This window comes from Choloepus didactylus, chromosome 2 (assembly GCF_015220235.1).
Source record: "Choloepus didactylus isolate mChoDid1 chromosome 2, mChoDid1.pri, whole genome shotgun sequence".
In the NCBI taxonomy this organism is placed as follows: domain Eukaryota; kingdom Metazoa; phylum Chordata; class Mammalia; order Pilosa; family Megalonychidae; genus Choloepus; species Choloepus didactylus.
Genome location: NC_051308.1, coordinates 140,244,806 through 140,260,781, shown reverse-complemented (window position 1 = coordinate 140,260,781; position 15,976 = coordinate 140,244,806). Strand labels below are relative to the sequence as shown.

The following is a 15,976-nucleotide window of genomic DNA, read 5'->3' as shown; positions in this document are numbered from 1 at the left end:
CAAGCAAATACCATGCAATGGTTTGGCTTAAACAATGGGAATTTCTTAGCTCCCAGTTTTGAGGCTAGTAATAAGTCCAAATCAAGACGTCTTCAAGGCAATGCTTTCTCTCTGAAGACTGGAGTTCTATGGCTGGCTGCTGGCGATCCTTGGTCCTTGGCTCCTCTGTCAATGGAAATGCACATGGCAGCCTCTCCTGGCCTCTCAGTTATCTTCCCAGTTTAGTTGAATTTCAGCTTTTTGCTTCCCTCTGTCTGAATTTCTTTTTGCTTACAAATGATTCCAGTGTTAGGATTAAGACCCATCTTGACAACTTTGCTGAAGTAACCTCATCAGAAAGTCCTACTTACAATGGGTTCATACCAACAGGAATGTATTAAGTTTAAGACCATGTTTTTCTGGGGTACATAGAACTTCAAACCACCACAGGCATCTATTAATTAACCAGGTTGTTTATTCATGTATTTAACAAGCATGTATATTACTATGAGCCAAGCATTATTCTACGTGCTTTCAAATAATAACCCATTTAATCCATATAACAACCCTATTGTTTTTTACAGATAAGGAAATTGAGGTACAGAGACAATGCCCATGGCTACGTAGCTAGTTAGCCAATTAGAGTAAAGAGTTTATACTCTTTACTATTGCTTTATACTCCCTCTCTTTTTAATAATAATAAAATCAGCCACCACTCTACTGTTTAACACCCTCCAATGGCTTAGAAGACAATTCTAGCTCCTTGGAGGCCTTATAGCCCCTGCCATACTGTAGATGCCTACCGTGGGCTAGTCACACTCACTCATGGTCTGTTCTTTGATAAGGCCTGTTCTTGATCTTGCTGTTACCCCACTTCTTCCTTGGGTTTCTTCATGATAGCTGTGGTGGCTTGGTGCTATGGACCCTCAAAAAACGTGTTTTTATATTTATCTATTCCTGTGGGTGTGAACCCGTTGGAAATAGGACCTTGAGATGACGTTACTTCAATTAGGGTGTGTCCTGACCAAATCAGGATGGGTTTAAATCCTATTACTGAAGGCCTTATAGGAAAGGTCACAGACAGAGCAAAAGCCTCAGAAGTTGAAAGTCAACAGAACCCAGAAGAGACGGGTGAAGCCAGTAGAAGTCACCAGGTGCATTGCTTTGTTACAGAACAGCCAAGGACCAAGGATTGCTGTCAGCCAGCCTCAGAATGCCACAGTCTTCCTGGAGAAAGCATCGCCTTGATGACACCTTAATTTTGGACTTCTCCTAACCTCAAAACCATGAACCAATAAATTTCCATTGCTTAAACCAACCTATTACATGATATTTGTTTTGGCAGCCAGGAAACAAAAGGAACAGGCTTTGTCACATCCTTCAGATCTCAGTGTGATGTCCCTTCTTCTTTGAGGGACTTTTCCCAACCTCCTAAATAAATCCCTATCCTTTACTACCACAATATACCATTCATCTTTTTCCAAGCATGTAATGCAACCTGTATTTATTTTAGGTGATTGTTTACTGTTTATTATTATTCTGCTCTGTAGACTATAAGCTCCAGGGGGAAAGGGACATCTTTAGTTTTAGTCCCCACTATATTTCCAGTACTTTGCACTGTGCTTGGATACCTGCAAGTAGTCAAAAGCATTTGGGTGTGGGGTGAGAATGAAAGGAAATACTGAAAAGTAAGGAAGAGCTTGGTTCTAGAATCAGATAGACCAGGGTTTGGCTCAATCCTCTGGCCTTGAAAGACTTGCAAAACCTCTTGAGACATGTTTTATCATCTGTAAAAGGGAGATAATAACAGTATATTGTTGAGACGATTAAATGAGATAGATTATTTACCAGGCGCATCGACAACCCTCAATGAATCATAGTTGTTATCGTTGTTGCCATCATCATTGTCATCATTCTTGGCTGCATAACAAGTCATCACTATCCACCTGTGGGTTGACAGCCCTTGGGTCAGATCCCATGCTTGTCCCAATCAGCTCAGACCTGGCAGGTAGTACTGGGGGAAGATCTTCCAGTTGAGCCTCTGGGTGGGACAGGCATGTGATTGGCATGTCCATAATAGTGCTCAAAGGCAGGAACACTTCCCACAGAGCCTCTTTTCTCCTTTCCTTTCTCTTTCTCAGCCTCTTCCCCAGTCTTCTTCCCTCTCTTTCTACTGACTGTATTAAGCCAGTTCTTTGCTTAGCCCCCTTTCTCCCACTGGAAGGCATCTTTGGGAGTAAAAGTGATTCTTCTCGGTTAACAGGGCATGCTTAGCAGAGACAGGTATTTGATGTTGCATAAAGGCAGGTGAACAGACAGACTTCTAAGGAAGCACTGCAACCTGTGTTCAGTGGTTAGTCAACTTAATCATAGCACAGAGCTGATAACCTCATGTTTTCTTTTCTTGCTGGGTCACAGGAAGCGTTGGCTACTCCACCCTTGCCAGCGGTTACTGGCACAAAACATTAATGTGGATCAAATGTAGGGTATATACAGAAGACAGATGGAAAAGAAAATGAAAATAGGGGTTAAAATATTTTCATCAGTGGAAAAGCATTGGAAATTGGAAAATAAGGAAGGAAGGATAAGAAGCTTTGATTGTTTTATGTTTCTTTCATTCAAGACAAGCAGCAGAAGATAATGCTTCTTCAGGGATTAGAAGAGATTTCCTGGAAAAGTACCTAATTTTTTGGGCTTATGTTCTGCCAACCCTTCAAAGACTTCCTGCCTCCAACCCTTTGACTAACTTGTAGTTTTCTGAGCATATCTTCTTATCTATGTGATGCTGTCCTCTCTTCCCTGCATGGCTTTTCTATCTCCCTGTTTCTCAGCTGCCCCAAGAAAAATCCTGCTCCCTGTAATGTTCCCATCACCCGCCGTCGCTCCGTAACAGTTATTAACTTCCACTCTGCATTCCTAGCATCTTGTCTATAATTGTACTAGAGTTATATAACATATACCTCTATGTTACACTAAGCTCTATATCCCACACAGTGCCTGATACATTATAGGCATTTATAAATGCTTATTGAATGAATGATGGCTATTCAGAAACTCCTTGATGCATATGGAGATTGTAAATAACTGAAAATGGGAAATGCTGGGTGCATGCAAAGGAAGTGCTACCATGGGGTTGAGTCTTTGGGATAAATTATCCCAAAAAGCTAAAAAAGAAAAAAAGGAAATACATTGAAAGAGAGACTGGACATTGTCTTGGATGATAGCTGCATCCTTGGTATCAAAGGGGAGTGTGAGATGGCAGGGGTGGGAAGCGAATCTGAAGGTTGTGTCCTACCCAAAAGAGCCTGGCTGGGGGGAAGTTCGTGGGGGCTGATGTCTAGCCTGTCTGCCCTCTACTCGTCAATGGGTCAAGCTGCACACGTTGGAGAGAGGCTGTGTGTGGGGGGAGGCAGCTTGTTCTAACTGGTCCCCAGAATGGCTGAGTTTTTGTTATTTGCCCAAAGTCCCAGGCTATCACTGGCCCTGGAGGGGCAACATTTTGATCTTTTTAGGCTGAAGGTATAAAGAAAACCTTGTCCTCTTCCACATAAGTGTCACCATGACCTTGTCTTGGAACAACTATGCTTATATTTCTCATTTTTTTATTGAGGGACAGGAGCCTACTTGGTGGGTGAAGGGAAACGGAAAAATTTTCCGTGTTGTTAGGTAGCTACCCTCCACCTTCCAGAAATCACCTTCTCTCTCATCCTTTCTTATTAAAAAAAAAACTTTTTATTTTGAAATAATTTCCAACTTACAAGAAATCTGAAAAAAATAATAGAAAAATAGCAGAGAGAATTCCAATATACCACCTACCCAAATACTCGGATTTACCAATTTTTAGTATTTTGCCACATTTGTTACATCATACTATCTCTGTCTCTCTGTATCTCTATCCAGCTATTTTCTAAACATTTGAGAACAGGTCACATACGTTATGCTTTTTTACCACTGAATACTTTCATATATATTTCCTTATCTTTTGTTGATGGTTAAATGTTAAAAACATCACCTGAAGAAGACCGCAGGCTTTTCTCATCCAGAGGTCTTTAAAAGCAGCATATATTATCTTGTCTGAGATAGTTTCAGGGAGGCTCGGCCTGAATTTAAAGAGATATACTGACCATTTCATGTCTCCTACAACTCTTTACTATTATCTGATAGTAGGATTTTAAATTTACATGTACTGAATATTCATATATGCAATCAGCCTTTGATTATCCCAGGGCAGAGTATGTATATTGATTGGGTTAGTGGCCTGTTCGCAATCACTTTTAATTTCAAGTTCTTATTAAGATAATCACAGCCTCTGCTTAATTAATCTCTTTGTCGAAATTATTACCATTGGTGTTTATTCCTACATGGGAATTAATACAAGGAAGCTTTTCTCACAAAGCAGTGTTCCCTTCCCACCCTCTCCTCTGATTGTCGTTTTAGGGAGAGAGAAGGCAAACAAGAACTTTATATATTAGTCAAAAGAGGATGCTGTTTATGAGAGGAACACAGAGCAGTGGAAAGAAGACAAACTGGAAGTCGTTCATTCAACAAATAATGAGTGTCAACTGCTATAGTAGCAGGTTAGGTGTCCTGGATTCAACTTCCAGCTCAGCCACTTACTAGTTGTTTGGTTTAGGGTGGCCAACAATCCCAGTTTGCTTGGACTTTCCTGGTTTTAGCACTGAAAGTCCTACATGCCTGAAACCCTACAACCCCAGGCAAAAGGGGATAGTTGATCACCCCAGCTAAGTCACTCACACTGATCTGTAAGTTAGGGAATCTGAACCTTTTTTTATCATGATTTTGGTGTGAGGGTCAAATTAGATAATCTGAAAGAACTTTGTAAACTGTAAAATTGCCATATAAGCACCAAGTACTGTTTATTTTTTCTTACCCCAGGTATACACAGTGAAGAACTTGAATCTGGAACTGGATTTACACACTAGAGGTAAGGCAGGTCCTAGAGAGAGAGAAAGCTCTGGCCTCATCAGGTATTGGAGTGACTTTCCATCTGATGACAAAGTTCTGTGTCCAAGGCGAAGGCGATACTACATGAGTCTAGCAAGCAAATTGTAAAGAGGTCCAGACACAATGGGGATTAGCTCCTTTTGTCTCAAGGACATCTGTCTGTAAGTAGGTGTCAGGGCAACAGCCTGGGAGTTGAGAGTTTAGGAATCTCTGGGGAAGGGAATTGGTAAGAATAGCCCCGGTGGTCTCGTTGAGACACCCGAGGTATGGAAGTCGGAATGCAGAATGTCAACAGGAACATAACAGGCATCAAGGCAGACTGTTATCAGTCCAGGACACAAGGTCATGATGGACCCTTCACCAAGATGACTCAAAGCCACATCACAGAATATGGGGCCGAGCCTGGAGGTGGGGAGCGGGGTCTGGGAAAGGGGGACAGGGTCAGAAGAGTAGATTTTATGACTCTGCTGAGGTAAGATCATCACTGCATGGTTTTATTATCTTCTAACAGAGTATTAAGCTAACAGAAGAGCTAACAGTTACATGCTACTCTCCTTTTTACTGTCTTCGCATCATCTTTCTGCTCTTTTTCTTTTTTCTTTCTTTCTTTCTTTCTATTATTATTATTATTATTTTTTTTTTTTGGTGTTATTCAACACATTTCAAATGCTTACCATGTGCCAGATCTTGGGAACATTTAATGGGCACTGGCCATGATCTAGATCATGGAATTGTTTAGTTTAGCTAGCTAACCTAAATTTATACAGTAAGCCAGGAAGTTGAGGTTTGAACTCAGTTCTGCTTGACTCAAAAGGCTATGGTCATCCCACTTTACCATCCAGAACTTCTCAACTGGAGCTCTTGAAGATTTAGTTCATGTGTCACTTCTTCTGTGCTCACCCTTTCTTCCCTTATATTACTTATTTTTCTTATAAGCATGTATTGTTTCCCTCCCTTTCTTAATCTACCATGACTGTAAACTTTTCACTTTGATCTAAATTGTCCGGCGCTCTCTCCGCCCCGCCTCGAGTCCTCGGTCGGCCGGCGATGGGGACCAGAGAGATAAGGGGAGAGAGGGTGCGGACAATGTCTTACCCGACGCACTCGTGATCACTCAGGACTCGCGGTGGTAAAGCAGATAAACTTTTAATGGGACTAGGCAATCATCATCTTTACAGGTTCCACCCGGGGCGAGACACCTCGGGGGAGAACAACCTCGATGCGGCCGTCAGGCGCGGCTCCTTGTGGGCTGTCTCTCCGAGCTTTGCCCGGGAACTTTCTTATAAACCTTGCGTGTATCCAATGGGCTAACGCCACGCACACAAGCATGATTGGTGAATACAGCGGGTGGTTACATACATCAGAAGCCGGAAGCAGGATGTGGGCGCCATCTTGGCACCACTCGATGGGCGGGGGGACTTTGGAGCAGGTTTACAGCGCATGCGCTATGCCCGTCCCGGGAGACGGCTCTCCACATCTCCCCCTTTATTATTTATATCGACCCAGTGTCCCCAGTGATGAGTGTGCTCCCGTGAACCCAGATGGCTCACAATTTGTTCCGGTGCTTTGGGGAGTCTGGACTAGGTCTCAGCCATTTAGCGGCGGAGCCTCTAGCACCGACCAGAATGCTCACCTCATATGGAGACAGGAGAGTCCGTGAGCTGGAAACAACATGACTCTCCCTGCAGTGCTTTGCCTTGCAACTGGGGGACAAAGGCGGGGGCAGGGATAGCATTAACCAGAGTCGGAGGCGTCACTAGGCGTCCCTATGCATTGGCTAGAGTCAAGTCTGGCCACAACTATGACTCTGCCTTAGGGACCTACCTGAGACAAAAATTATGACTGCTGGCGTCGCCCGTTATACCCGGGACATAGCTGCGCGCTTAGCTACAAACCTCGCTCCCGAGTGCCCCGCCCGAGGCGGCCAGGATGGGGTATGGCCATCAGAATGGTCGCTGTTGGGGGTATCAAAGGTGGAGGACATAGCCATCATAATGGTAACACGGTACTGCCGCGCTTGAAACAGGCGTTCTAGCAAAGATTTAACAATGACTAATCCCACCAATGGTCCCCACCATCAAGAGAATCCAATTAGTCAAATTGGGCCAAGAGAACCAAGAGGTGACTTGGTCCCACAGATTTTTTACAGTCTCGCCCAGTGTGGAAAGGTCGAAACTAACAGGCTTCAATTCCCTAATGTTCTCAAGTCCCTGAAGGCCGGAGGCTTGGTCCAATGGCCCAGGCCGTATATTCGTTGGCGTTTCTGACAGCTGCTCCCCGGCCTCCCCAGGTGATGCCACGGTTCCCACCAGTCTTTCCGGAACCCACACTGGTTGACGTCCTGGTTCCTGGGGAAAAACACAAACAGAGCCTCCGGCCCAGCCGAGCACCGGGTCAGGGCCTTTCCACTGTGACGTGGAGGGAGCGATATGGCCCTTAACAGTCTCCCATATAAGGACTAGAATCGGGTCCAAACAGACACCCGTTTGGCGCGCTCGGTCTATATCACGACCAAGTTTCATCCAAGAGGGCAGATTAAGGCTGCCAGAACAAGGAAACCAGGGGGCAAAAGTGGCCACATCATCAAGAAATCGCTGGAGAGAACTTCTCTTAATTGAGATACCCCGCTGTTTCAAAAGGGTCTTTAAGGGGGTTAATAGGGGTGAACTCCCAGACTGCCCCATGCTTGCAGTCGGCACTATCTCTTAATCACTCGGAGAGCTCTTCCGAGTCCCCGGGGCTACCTGAACGCCCACGGGCCCTAGTCCTCGTATGGAAAGGGGGTGCTTACCTTCTGGCGGTGATCAGTCGCGGAGGTCAAGCCGCGAATCCCGGGAGCACGTCTCCGTCGGGTCGAGGGGAACGCGAATGAGTTCCCCGTACGGGCCACCACTTGTCCGGCGCTCTCTCCGCCCCGCCTCGAGTCCTCGGTCGGCCGGCGATGGGGACCAGAGAGATAAGGGGAGAGAGGGTGCGGACAATGTCTTACCCGACGCACTCGTGATCACTCAGGACTCGCGGTGGTAAAGCAGATAAACTTTTAATGGGACTAGGCAATCATCATCTTTACAGGTTCCACCCGGGGCGAGACACCTCGGGGGAGAACAACCTCGATGCGGCCGTCAGGCGCGGCTCCTTGTGGGCTGTCTCCCCGAGCTTTGCCCGGGAACTTTCTTATAAACCTTGCGTGTATCCAATGGGCTAACGCCACGCACACAAGCATGATTGGTGAATACAGCGGGTGGTTACATACATCAGAAGCCGGAAGCAGGATGTGGGCGCCATCTTGGCACCACTCGATGGGCGGGGGGACTTTGGAGCAGGTTTACAGCGCATGCGCTATGCCCGTCCCGGGAGACGGCTCTCCACACTAAATCATAATCAGTCCAGAAGAAAGTGCTGATCTGTGAACTGTCTGTTGTGGGTTCATGAGGATAAGGAACTTGGGCCAGAGTATAAATCAACTACTTTACTAAGTGCACTGTTTAGTTAACTGACCTTTTTTTTTAAGGCAATACTTTCTGGATGAAGGATGAAGTCTTTCTCATTTACATTCTGGCACAAGTTCCATATCTCACAATGAATCAGTAAAAACAGTTCGAGGACTGATATAGGTCCAGAAATTGGCACTGGTCCCAGGACAACACTTTGCGTAACTCTGCTTAAGTTATCATCACGTCTCCATATCCCTCGTTGCTGTCTACTTTGGAGTGTTGCAACAACCTCCCAGATGGTCTCTCTGCTTCCGGTCTTTTCCTCTAATGCATTGCATTCTTTACTCTTCTGCCAGAAAAATCTTTCAAATATGCAAATCTGTTGTGACTCTCTCCTACTTAAAACTCTTCAGCGGCAACCGTCGCCTCCTAGATAAAGTCCAAACTCTTTCTCTGAGACCCGGCTCTGCTTCCTTGCCAGCTTTGTTTCTCTCTCCCCCTTGCCCCTTAGGTTCTGGTTTTACTGAATTATGTGTAGTTCTTCAAATAGGTCGTGCTCTCACTTCATGGGCTTTCTATATGTTACTCTGTCGTCCCTCGTGCCCTCCCCTCCCCTTTCTTGGCCCTGCCACATGCTCACACCTTCTCTCTTGGCCTGGCTAATATCTTCTGATCTTTAATGTAAGGATTCCAAGAAGTTGTGGAAGTAGAGGTGGGTTTTGGGAGATTTTGTTGTTTCACATTTAGTTTTTGAATAGGTGGACAGGACCTGGGAGGGCTGTGGCAGGAGCAGGCAGGATGAATTTGGGAGCAGAATTAGAGAGATGATCTAGAAAGCTGTTGCCAGGCACGAGGTGATATTTGCCTGGGAGTGGGGCAAGGAAAGGAAGGCAGTGGTATGAAGAGAGGGGTTGCAACAAAACAGAATAGATGTCCCCTGGCAATAAATCACAGATGGAGAGATTAATTTTGAGCTTTGACTGCCAAAGTTCTGATAACTTTGAAAGGCTTTAAAGCACTATTATAAAGCAAGAAATAGCTACTGCTAGCCCTGAGGAATGGTGCTGGGCTCAGAAAGCTGGCGGAGGAAGCGCTAAGCGTTATCCACTTCCTCCTCTCACACACTGGGAGTGTGGATGCTGTGGATGGAGGCGTAAGAAATATTCAGCAGCCCTGGGGAGAGTCTCCGGTGCTTTTCCTTATCCATGACAGGCAGGCCCTCTGCAAGGGCAGACCGTGGGCTACAGTTTCTCCCTGGCCTCTGTGAGTGTCTGATAAGCAAAGCCTTCAGTGGGAAGAGATCATTCCACTTATTTACTTGCTCAGACATGGTGAAGTTTACACCCTTTCCCACTTCTCAGAGACTAGGACGATTTATTAAAGTCTACAAATTGCCTCTTTCAAGAAAACTTTGTATAGACGGTTCCTAGTTTCCTAGCAGGTTACTAGTTCTAGAAAGAGATGAACAGGAGTTTGCTCATTTTGTGTTATCCAGATGCTCTGTAGAGATTAGCTCGTTAATCCTCATTGTCTCCTCGTGAGGATTGTTATCCTTATTTTTCAGCCGTGGAGTTGAGACAAAGTGCTGGACTGAGGGGCCCAGCCCAAGGCTACACGGCCGGTCAATGGAGAAATCAGGGTTCCGCTGGCAGCTCACGGGCAGGCCTCCTCTCTGAGGGAAGGAGATGCCATGGGCCTCTGACGAGGTGCTGGCACAGTCTGAGGAGAGCTGCTGGAGGCCCCGAGCCTCAGGCGGCAAAACTCACTGATTGTGGGTGCCAATCACTGAGAATGTGTGATAACGTAGACAGCCGCTGGGTTGAAGCTTGCCTTTCAAAGTTGTCTGACAGCCATGGAATGATAGTCAAATTAATAGTGGTGAATAACATTGTAAGAGAATGCTTAAGCAAATTGTGTGTGAAGTTTGTGAATGGTTACCAAGAATTGCAATGATTTTTATACTATTGCTGTATAGTCATGCAGTGCTTTACAATTCTAAAGGCACTTTCCCATATGCAATCATTTCCTCATGGTAGTTCTTCGAAGAAAGTAGGTTGACTAATGTGGGACCTCCTTAAATATTTTAGAAGTACTCATTCCAAAACTTTTGTATTGTCTCGTTAATAATAAGAATAATATTTAAAATGGTTGAAAGTTATTGAGTCTCCTTTATGTCAGGTACTGTTGTAAAAATCTTACCTCATTTAATCCTCATTGACTATGGTGGTTTGTAGCTGCATGTACCCCGGAAAAGCATGTTCTTAAATTTAATCCGTTCCCGTGGGTGTGACCCATTCTAAGTCAGATCTTTTGATGAGGCTACCTCAGTTAAGGTGTGACCCACCTCATTCAGGTGGGGTCTTAATCCTATTACTGGAGTCCTTTATAAATGGGATGAACACAGAGGGAAAGCCATGGAAGCAAGAATCCATAAGCAAGGAAACCTGGAAGAGAAGGGAGAGACCAGCAGATGCCGCCATGTGGCAGAGGAGTCAAGGATAGTCAGCAGATAGTCTTTGGAAAGAAATCATCGCCTTCCGAAATCCAGACATTTTTCTCAACTTTAAAACTGTAAGCTAATAAACTCCCATTGTTAAAAGCCAACCCATTTCATGGTACCTGCTTTTAGCAGCCTAGGAAACTAAAACATAAACCCTCATAAACTGAGTGTTTTTTGATCATCTGGGTGAAGAAAGTTGCTGTAAAGGGTGAGGCCATGCTGTGGACTCCAACTGTCTGACTTTAGAACTTATACTGAACCCCAAAATATCCCCTTTGGGTATCTAGGAGACAATGGAGCTGTTAGCTAAGTTTTTATTTTTCATATATTTGTATCATCAAATTATATTTCTTTAAAGATGTTCAATATTTAAGCTTTTTTCCTAATTGCTTCTGCCTCTGGTTAGTCCACATGAAGGAGGCATTGGCTTGCTTTTTGAGTAGGAAGAGGGAGCAAATTTACAGGAAGGACACTGTACTGGATTCCATCATCCACGTGCAGAGCAGTGGCAGCCTTCTTTTCTTCCCTCAGAGGATTTACAAGAAGCTGAGATGTATGAAAGATAGCAGCAAATAAGCACCCACTAATTAATCGAGACTCTGTATGCCATAGGTCAGAGGAGAGAGCAAGTGCACATGAGGCTGGTGTAATTGAGAGGGGAGGAGGTGACATTTGATTTGGGCTTTCAAGAATGGACAAGATTGGGGGGAAAAATGTCAGAGAAGCAATCAACATAGGTAGAGGAATGACCTGGAAAAAGATAGATGGAGGTGGGAGAGCCCAAGGCTGTTGAGTTGACCAGTTAGATTTCAATTAGGGAGTGAATTTAAGAAAAGGAGATTTTAGCAGGGATCCCAATCTCAGACAACTTCAGAGGCCATGCAAATGCAGGAAGGATTCTTGAAAAAGACATTAAGGAGTGGTGGGAATTGTGGCAAACTGGAGAGGGAGTGTCTCAAAAGCATTTTTAGATTAAAACAAAACAACAACAAAACCAAACACCACTCTAGGCAGACATTTCGCTGCTGACTGGATTCTGCTCCAGGACTGCCGGTTACAGTAGAGGACACAGCCTATAAATAGAATGAAGAGTTATTTGGAGCTTTGTGATAATAATTCTCTTTAGGCCTCAAGGTTGTGTAGCCAGGTGGGCCAGTTTTGTCATATTAATTCATTATTCCTTTTTATAAGAGCCCAAGCCCCAGCTGCTTTATTGTTACTAGAATACCACTGCCATCTAGTGGTCATTGAGGGCTATGCGGCACCCAAAATATCTCACTATGTTGCTTTCTATATATGGTGCTTTCTTCCTCCAAATGTTTGTCTTGTGACTCAAGCTACAAAATATTCGCATATGCTACATGATAGTTTATATAATGCAGTTGTTAATAACACAACTTCACAAACCGGGAGGGATATTATTGTCATATAATACCTACTCTTATATTGAGACTTGTGCTTATTGGGGTTTGGTCAATATATTTTCTCTGCTGCTGATGTGTGTTTGTATGAATGGAGTCCCTTTGGCATAGCTGTAGAATAGAAGTTCAACAACTATCTGAGATGCTGTGTTGAAAGGATTACATTTTTGAAGGGACATGGTAAAAAACACTGGATAGAGAATCAAGTTTATTTGTTAGCTGTGTGACTTTGACCCAGCCTCTTGCGGTCTCTAGGATCAATTCTGGCTGCTACAAGGCTGGGGAGGAGGGGGGTGAAAAGATTCAGTAGTTGTCCACCTGTATCCCAGGGGGATCCCAGGATTCCTCTGAGGATCCTCATGGGATTAGAAATCCTTATGTGTCACAAATGAGAAGGAGGGAGGTTGGGGTGAGGGAGAGAGGTGGCAGGGGAAGGACTAGCCTACTCCATCCAGAACAGAAATACTACAAAAAAAAAAAATAATAACTTTTAACTTTATTTTTGAATATATGATAAATACACATGATTCAAAATTCAAAAGCATATACAGTAAAAAGTCTCCTTACTAACCTGTTCCCCACCCTAGAGGAAACCAATGCTACAATCTCTTGTGCATCTCTATGGAGATATCCCCCCTCAACACATTGTCCCACTCCTTTTCTTTTTAACACAGATAGCCACATATCATACACACTATTCTGGTTTGCCTCTTTTACTTGTTTTATTTTTTTATTTTTTTATCTTCATTTTATTGAGATATATTCACATACCACGCAGTCATACAAAACAAATCATACTTTCGATTGTTTACAGTACCATTACATAGTTGTACATTCATCACCCAAATCAATCCCTGACACCTTCCTTAGCACACACACAAAAATAACAAGAATAATAATTAGAGTGAAAAAGAGCAATTGAAGTAAAAAAGAACACTGGGTACCTTTGTCTGTTTGTTTCCTTCCCCTATTTTTCTACTCATCCATCCATAAACTAGACAAAGTGGAGTGTGGTCCTTATGGCTTTCCCAATCCCATTGTCGCCCCTCATAAGCTACATTTTTATACAACTGTCTTCGAGATTCATGGGTTCTGGGTTGTAGTTGATAGTTTCAGGTATCCACCACCAGCTACCCCAATTCTTTAGAACCTAAAAAGGGTTGTCTAAAGTGTGCGTAAGAGTGCCCACCAGAGTGACCTCTCGGCTCGTTTTGGAATCTCTCTACCACTGAAGCTTATTTCATTTCCTTTCACATCCCCCTTTTGGTCAAGAAGATGTTCTCCGTCCCACGATGCCGGGTCTACATTCCTCCCCAGGAGTCATATTCCACGTTGCCAGGGAGATTCACTCCCCTGGGTGTCTGATCCCACGTAGGGGGGAGGGCAGTGATTTCACCTTTCAAGTTGGCTTAGCCAGAGAGAGAGGGCCACATCTGAGCAACAAAGAGGCATTCGGGAGGAGGCTCTTAGGCACAATTATAGGGAGGCCTAGCCTCTCCTTTGCAGCAACCGTCTTCCCAAGGGTAAAACCTGTGGTAGAGGGCTCAACCCATCAAACCACCAGTCCCCTATGTCTGTGGTCATGTTAGCAACCATGGAGGTGGGGTAGGCGAATACCCCTGCATTCTCCACAGGCTCCTCAAGGGGGCACTACATCTTTTTTTTTTTTCCTTGTTTTTCTTTTTTTTTTTTATAACTTTCCCTTCTTTTTTAAATCAACTGTATGAAAAAAAAAGTTAAAAAGAAAACAAACATTCAATAAAAGAACATTTCAAAGAGACCATAACAAGGGAGTAAGAAAAAGACAACTAACCTAAGATAACTGCTTAACTTCCAACATGTTCCTACTTTACCCCAAGAAAGTTACCTAATATAGCAACATTTCTGTGAACTTGCTCCTACTATATCCATCAGAAATTAACAGACCATAGTCATTCCTGGGCATCCCCAGAACGTTAAATAGCTTATCTGTTCTTCTTGGATTATTGTTCCCCCTTCCTTAATTGCTCTCTATTGCTAGTTCCCCTACATTCTACATTATAAACCATTTGTTTTACGTTTTTCAAAGTTCACATTAGTGGTAGCATATAATATTTCTCTTTTTGTGCCTGGCTTATTTCGCTCAGCATTATGTCTTCAAGGTTCATCCATGTTGTCATATGTTTCACCAGATCGTTCCTTCTTACTGCCGCGTAGTATTCCATCGTGTGTATATACCACATTTTATTTATCCACTCATCTGTTGAAGGACATTTGGGTTGTTTCCATCTCTTGGCAATTGTGAATAATGCTGCTATGAACATTGGCGTGCAGATATCTGTTCGTGTCACTGCTTTCCGACCTTCCGGGTATATACCGAGAAGTGCAATCGCTGGATCGAATGGTATCTCTATATCTAGTTTTCTAAGGAACTGCCAGACTGTCTTCCAGAGTGGCTGAACCATTATACAGTCCCACCAACAATGAATAAGAGTTCCAATTTCTCCACATCCCCTCCAGCATTTGTAGTTTCCTGTTTGTTTAATGGCAGCCATTCTAACCGGTGTTAGATGGTATCTCATTGTGGTTTTAATTTGCATCTCTCTAATAGCTAATGAAGCTCAACATTTTTTCATGTGTTTCTTGGCCATTTGTATTTGCTCTTCAGAGAACTGTCTTTTCATATCTTTTGCCCATTTTATAATTGGGCCGACTGTACTATTGTCATTGAGTTGTAGGATTTCTTTTTTTTTTTTTTTTTTTTATCATCATTTTATTGAGATATATTCACATACCACGCAGTCATACAAAACAAATTGTACTTTCGATTGTTTACAGTACCATTACATAGTTGTACATTCATCACCTAAATCAATCCCTGACACCTTCATTAGCACACACACAAAAATAACAAGAATAATAATTAGAGTGAAAAAGAGCAATTGAAGTAAAAAAGAACACTGGGTACCTTTGTCTGTTTGTTTCCTTCCCCTACTTTTCTACACATCCATCCATAAACTAGACAAAGTGGAGTTTGGTCCTTATGGCATTCCCAATCCCATTGTCACCCCTCATAAGCTACATTTTTATACAACTGTCTTCGAGATTCATGGGTTCTGGGTTGTAGTTTAATAGTTTCAGGTATCCACCACCAGCTACCCCAATTCTTTAGACCCTAAAAAAGGTTGTCTAAAGTGTGCGTAAGAGTGCCCACCAGAGTGATCTCTCGGCTCGTTTTGGAATCTCTCTGCCACTGAAGCTTATTTCATTTCCTTTCACATCCCCCTTTTGGTCAAGAAGATGTTCTCCATCCCACGATGCCGGGTCTACATTCCTCTCCGGGAGTCATATTCCACGTTGCCAGGGAGATTCACTCCCCTGGGAGTCTGGTCCCACGTAGGGGGGAGGGCAGAGATTTCACCTTTCAAGTTGGCTTAGCCAGAGAGAGAGGGCCACATCTGAGCAACAAAGAGGCATTCAGGAGGAGACTCTTAGGCACAAATATAGGGAGGCCTAGCCTCTCCTTTGCAGCAACCGTCTTCCCAAGGGTAAAACTTATGGTAGAGGGCTCAACCCATCAAACCACCAGTCCCCTATGTCTGTGGTCATGTTAGCAACCATGGAGGTGGGGTAGGCGAATACCCCTGCATTCTCCACAGGCTCCTCCAGGGGGCACTACATCTTTTTTTTTTTTTTCC

General features: G+C 43.9%; 1 long non-coding RNA gene across 1 annotated transcript in view; it reads left to right on the top strand.

The window, feature by feature from the left end:
- Positions 1-15,976, top strand: part of LOC119526950 — a 54,016-nt gene that overhangs the window by 20,823 nt on the left and 17,217 nt on the right. Inside the window, exon 2 of the long non-coding RNA XR_005215290.1 lies at positions 4,876-4,924. This is a non-coding gene — a long non-coding RNA (uncharacterized LOC119526950). The remainder of the gene's footprint in view (positions 1-4,875; positions 4,925-15,976) is intronic.